The sequence below is a fragment of the Paroedura picta genome, chromosome 12 (assembly GCF_049243985.1).
Source record: "Paroedura picta isolate Pp20150507F chromosome 12, Ppicta_v3.0, whole genome shotgun sequence".
Taxonomy (NCBI): Eukaryota; Metazoa; Chordata; class Lepidosauria; order Squamata; family Gekkonidae; genus Paroedura; species Paroedura picta.
The window spans coordinates 44514439-44520873 of NC_135380.1; the positions used below are offsets into that span (position 1 = coordinate 44514439).

A 6435-nucleotide genomic window follows, 5' to 3' on the forward strand; every position below is an offset into this window, starting at 1 on the left:
GCACAAAGCTACTTTGTGAACACTCGTTGGAGTGGTCGTGGGGTGGGAGAGATGCTTCGGAACGGAAGTCGCTAAACCCCGTGGCAAAGCTCTGGTGCTCAGGGGCTCCGCTGAAAAATTGCAAAATGCAAAACAGAATCTGGGAGGAGGACCCACGTGCCACATCGACCTTGGAAAAGAGAGTGGATGGATTGCAACTCCAGAAAAACAGAATGAGGCGTGTTTCAGAAGCATCTCTAATCATGGGAGCAATATTGTGCAAAACGGGCAGGCCGATCTTAAAACCAGCTAGTTGGCAATTCAGAGGCTGCTGTGGCTCAACCCAGCCCACCTCCCCTCCTTCCTTTCCCCCCCCCTTTCCCCTTCATCTTCCTCCCCCCCCTCCTTCCCACCTCCCCTCTCCTCTCTCTTCGGTGGGGCATTGATTTTTCCATCCGTCAGCGAAATGCCTGAGGAAAATGAAAGAGCCTCTTCGCCATCGATCCAGGGAACTTGGCTGCCTTGGGTCAGGAAGGGTTTGGATCCCGCTCTCCCCTGGCATATCATTACCCCCCCCCACCCCATCTCCCAAGAAGGAGGCTGCTGAGGAGTTCCACCGAGGATCAGCAGTTCTAGCTTGTATCAGGGGTGGAGGTGGGGGGAGGGGGCTGAGGCAAGGGGTCTGGTGTGCTCTCCCCTGGAGACCCAACCTGCGATGGGTGTCCTTTCCTCTCCATACGTGGCTAGGCCTCTCCCAGGGTTGGGGTGGGTGGGTGGATGTTTTAAGCCAGGAGCCTCAATCGGCTCGACTGCAGGTACAAGAGGGGCATCTCTATTTCAGACTGGGCTGCCGTTTGGGGTTTGTTTAAAGAGGGTGACATGGCCTCTGTGTTACTGCAAAACAAAACGAAAAAGGGAACAGAAACCCAACAACAAAGTCAGGAGCTAAAAAGCTGAGCTATACTGCAGCCAGGGGTGGGAGGCAGGGTTGCTTCTAGAGGGACGGACTAGATCCATTGGGATAAAATTAACGCAAAAGAAATCCTGTCTAAACATCCAGAAGTTCTTGACAGTCAGAGTGGTTTCTCAGTAGAACAGGCTTCCTCGGGAGGTGGTGGGTTCTCCATCTTTGGAAATTTTGAAACAGAGGCTGGATAGCCATCTGATGGAGAGGCTGATTCTGTGAAGGTACAAGGGGGTGGCAGGTTAGAATGGATGAGCAATAGGGTTGTGAGTGTCTTGCACAGTGCAGGAGGTTGGACTAGGTGACCCAGGAGGTGCCTTCCAACTCTATGATTCTCGAGGTTTGGAGGCCTTGGGCAAGATTGCCAGGACCCCCCAGGCCACAAGAGGAGAGTGGGGTTGGGGGTAGATTTGCCAGCTCCAGGTTGGAAACTCCTGGAGTTGGAGCCCAGAGGAGGGCAGGGACATCAGTAGAATAAAAAGAGTACCCCCTTCCAAGCCTCCATTTCTCCAGGGGAATTGATCTTTGTAGTCTGGAGATGAGCTGTAACTTGGAAGGATGTCCTACCTGAAGGCTGGCGTCCCTATAGCAGGGAGTACCCAAGGGCCACCACACTGCCCTGCTGACACCCTCCCTTCCTGCCACCCACATGCCTGTCTTTCCTTCCCCTGAAGGCTTGCAAGAGCTCCTACCACACAGCTGCCCATCCCGCAACCCTCTCCCCGGCAGCACTCAGATGTGGATGCAACTGGGGACACAAGTGGTAGAGCCCTTGCAAGGGAGCAGGAAAGGAGGGGTCCTGGCACCTAGAAGCCCTGAGCCCTGGCAGCTGCCCCCCTTCAGGGTATGCAGGGTGGGGGAACTACTGGGTTTAGCAGGATGCTGCCTACTTGTGGCAGGTGTTGCAAGAAGGTGCAGTTAGAGGTGTTGGCCTCAAATAGTATATTCCGGAGGGGGGAGGAGGAAGGGACTGGTCACTGCACAGAAAAGACTTCTGACTGTTTCGGGAGAGACACTGGTGAGGTTCACCAGCCGTCTTGGGGGTGTTCAGGAAGCAGAAGGGAGACTCTGGGGAGCAGTAGCACCTCCACATTCAGATGCTGGACACCACTGCTTTGCTGTCAATATCAGGGATGACTTACCCACCAATGGCAGAAAGCCACAACAGCTTAATGGAGCCTCCGTGTTCATGAGTCCCAATGGCTGATGGGAATGGCAGCAGGAGCGCTTCTAAGGGTCTTCCCCTTAGAAATTTGCACAGAGACCAGCCTGAAATAAAATTGAAAAGATTTTTATTGAAAGGCAAATTAAAATGACTAGCATGCTTGCCCACGGATTAAGATAAGCACATACAAGAGGAAAGACAGAGGTGAGAAGGTGCAATAGGGGGAAGGAAAGGATGGCTAGAAATCCAAGGAGAAATGGCCAGTGCTTCTGGAAAGGGTAAAGAGCCTATGAATGTGGGGAATATGCATTTTGGATCTGAGAACATACACCCAGTCTGTTTCTGGCCTGTGCCTTAAATAGCCAGATTCGTATCTGGAGGCTAAAGTGGCCCCTAAAACAACGAGCTGATGAGATTGCATGGGTATGGTAGCGAAACGTAGAAGGCAGGCAATGTTCTTGTCTGGTGGTTCCTAGGACAGAGACAGCACCTGTGATCACTCTGGGTGGACCCTTAACAGATTTCCCAGGCAAAAAAAGTTGTTGCTACATCAACTGATTTAAGCAAAAATGCAAAGGGTGCCTTGATTATCCTGGGATTAGAGGACAGGAAATGGGTTTATGAATGGTAGGTATATTAATCATGACCCATGGAGATCTATATTTGTAGCAGGAAGTAAGAAGCAATGAAGGTGTGATGGTAACCTACATTCTTAGTTGCTCCAGTGACGTGCAGATGGACATGGTTTCCAAAGTGGGGAGACAAACCCAATGGTTGAGTGCCCCTATGGGTCACCTGGGGGGGGGCAGGCAGCTCCTGGAAAGCATGGCATCTGGCTGGAGAGTACCTTTCCTGTTTTCTGGGTGGACACAGATATTGCTGGTCAGTTTGGGGAAAACTGACCTCCATCTGTACAATTCCAGAACCAAGATGTGATTACAGAGTGATACACTGATGAAGGGTGTTTGTGGGCAAACTGCCCCTCAATGCAAGGAGGGGTCTGGCTACTAACACGGGCCGTTGAGTACTTTAATGCTGAATGGAACAGACCTGGGGGTTGCAGCTGACCTCTGATTGCCAGAGCGGAACACAGTAAGTTTGACTGTTGAAGGTGCTAACTGTGTGATTCACGACACGCTGCGTAGTTTGGTGTAATGGTTAAGAGTCACGGCTTCTCCTCTGGCAAGCAGGGTGTCATTCCCCTTTCCTTCACGTGCTGCCAGCTGGGTGACCTTGGGCTAGTTACAGTCCTGATCGTTTTGTTCTCACGGAGCAGTTCTGTCAGAGCTCTCTCAGCCTCATCTATCTCCCAGGGTGTCTGTTGCAGGAAGAGAAAGGAAAGGCAATTGCAAGCCACGTGGAGAATCTTTTAGGAAGTGAGAAAAAAGGGATATAAAAACCAGCTCTTCTGCTGCTGCTGCTGCTGCTGCTGCTCCCCTAGCCAATAGGTGTTCTTTGAATCCAGGTGTCACACAACACAGAGGGGATGCGGCCTTAGTAACTCAGGGAGGTTTTCACATTTCTCTGGCCTTGAATCCACCACTCTTGTTGTCCTTCAGGAGGGGGAAAGGAGAGGCAATGGTCCCGATTTCCTAAGAAACCTTCAAGATCAGGAAAATAGCTTCAGCAATGGAGCATTTTTGACCAAAGGGCTCCTTTCCCCCACCTCTGTTCTCTGAGAACAGCTGCTTGTGGGCAGATGACCTTTTTTGGTGGCAGAAGATTCGGGAAGACTAGGGCTGTGTGCCTCGGCTTGGCTCGGCCTCCTCAGCAATCACCAAAGCCAGAGGCGGCATGTAGGAGTGGCCCTGGCCTCCCACGCACCGCCTCTGGCTTTGGTGATCGCCAAGGTGGTATGTCAGCGTTGAGGTGGGTACCATGATATGTCAGCATTGTCTGCTCAGACTGGTAGCGGCTCTGCATGCTCTCAGGTCCTTTTACCCAGAGATGCCGGGGACTGAGCTGTGGGGTCTTCTGCACACAAAGCAGGGGCCCTTCCTCTGAGCCATAGTTCTGGCCCATCAAGTCCCAGCTGAGCCATGGCGACCTCTCACAGGGTTTTCGGGGCCTGCCTCTGCATAGCAACCCTAGGCATCCTGGCTGCTCTCTCATCCAAGGACCAGCCAAGGTTAACCATGCCTAGCTTCCAAGACCCAACAAGATCAGGCTAGCCTGGGCCATCCAGCTCAGGGCTAAATGTGAAACGTATTTAAAATATTTTTAGCCCATTCTCCTTGATTTGCTTAAGGAAGTTACCAGGTGGTGTTAAAATAACAGGGCTCATTTGAGTGAGGGTCTCCAAGCTCCAGGGTGGGGTCTGGAGCTCTCTCAGATCTCCCTCTACTGGTCCCCAGACTGCAAGGATCAGTTCCCCTGGAGGAAAGGCCAGCTTCAGGGTACTGAGCTCCTTCCCTAGGCACTGCCCACCTCACCTCTGGATGTGGCCTTTTGCTCTGCGCCAATTCCCTGCCTCCTTAATTCCAGTTTAACAAAGACTTTTCCCCAGCTCTATCAAAGGACTCAGGCACACAGAGGCTTTTTGATAAAACAGCTGCCTCTTTGCTTCCAGATTGTTTTGGTGTGGTGTTTTATTGATGTGCATGCATGCTCCAGCACATGGACAAAGCATCCCACAAAAAGCCTTGACCCATCTGTAGTTACGCTGACATCAAGAGGACTTTTCCCCGTGTTCTAACACTGCACAGATGCACGTGTGACACAGATGCGAAGGAGCAGGAAGAAACCAGAGGTTACAGCAGACGGCACATGCAGATTCCTCGGTCCAGAGGAGGTACAGTTAAACACACACATGCACACACACAGATACACACACAACAGAAAATGGAGAATTCCTAATTCACATTTTGGAAAGAAGCCCGGGTTCTTCAGAATTTCAGAATGCAGAGAGGAATTTAGATGAGGATATCTTCAAAAGCATCTCTAGCTTGTAATAACTGGGAATGGCTGGTTTCAGGCAGGGTCTAGTTCATGGCCAATCCACCCATGATGATGAATCCAAGCAGAGCTGCAAACCTCTCTCTCTCTCTCTCTCTCTCTCTCTCTCTGTGGTGTGAGCAGACGGAGGCCTGAATGCAGGAGGTCTCAAGCTCATGACAGGCAGAATGGGGCGGTAGTGCAGGAAGGGAGGGAGGGAGGGTGGGTGGGAAGAAAGGTTGGGAAGGTGCCATTCCAGGCTGCTCTTCCATCAGCCTCAGGAGCCCTCTGTGCATGTCATTTCCTTTTGCATGGGGCTGCTCCCTCACACTCCTTGGATGCCTTTGGTGACATTCAGTTCCTCTGACCGTCTTTCGGGAGAGAAAGCTTTTGCTGATGCGCCCTGGGCTGCTAAAGCTTCCCAAGCAGCACGTACCGCTCTCCGGGCAAGCCTGTATCAAATCCCCACAGCTGCTGCTTCTCACAGCTGGACAGCTGTGCCTCCCTTATTCCCGCACGCCAGTCCTGCTCTCATTAAACTTGCAGCCCTGGCCGGCTCCAGCAGGAGGACGTGGGAGGAGGAACATGGAGGAGGAAGACCGACGACTCTTTTTAAGGGCTCTGAGGCTGGCCCAGAAGCGTCCCCTGCCACCATCCAGGATACCCGTCTCTCCCCAGGAGTCCACTCTGGAAACTGGCACTCGAAATGTGACTCAAGCTGCAGTCTGGAGACAGTTTTAAGAGAAGCATTCCCCCCTCCAAAGTAGAAGCTTTTGTGTGCATGCTCACCTCTTCAGCACACAAATGGATCACTGATGGCTTCCAGGTTCGCAGGGCCCATGGCACCCAAGCCAGTGTACGGAATTGCAGGGCCCTGTTTTTCCTCTTCTTGCAGTTCACAGACACATATATATGAAGACCCCCCCCCCCCTCAACAATCACCGTTTGAAGGCCCTCTAACGGTACAGCACAGTGGGACCCCTGGAACCATGTGGCCCGTAGTACGCGCTTCATATGCTACCAGGGTAAATCACCTCTGCAAAGCTTAGACCCAGAAAAAAACTTTGTCAGACAGAAAGGTGCTCCTGGGCTCTAATTTTGTTCTGCTGCTTCAGGCCAACATGGTGCCCACCTCAATCTAGAAGTGTGGCTGGTCATGCAGACTGGCTGTGTGGACTGCTGGTTGGCTGGCCCCTCCCCTGATGGCATCAACAAACCCTCCTCCAACCCCAGAAGCAGTTTGGCCCACGCAAAGATCTGAGATGCCATTACAGTGGATGAATGTGAATTCCTGCATTGTCCTGCACTGTGCAGGGGGTTAGACTAGATGACCCAGGAGATCCCTTCCAACTCTATGATTCTATGAATGTTCACAAGGGTGGGTTTCTTTAAA

The 6435-nt window shown here is 52.0% G+C and overlaps 1 long non-coding RNA gene across 1 annotated transcript; it reads right to left on the reverse strand.

Moving 5' to 3' along the window:
• Positions 1–528: 528 nt before the first annotated feature.
• On the reverse strand, positions 529–5232 carry LOC143822019 (uncharacterized). Its single transcript, XR_013226016.1, has 3 exons — positions 4970–5232; positions 2086–2212; positions 529–1159 (listed from the first exon to the last, which is right to left on the reverse strand). It is a non-coding gene; the product is annotated as an uncharacterized LOC143822019 (long non-coding RNA).
• Between the last annotated feature and the right edge of the window lie 1203 nt (positions 5233–6435).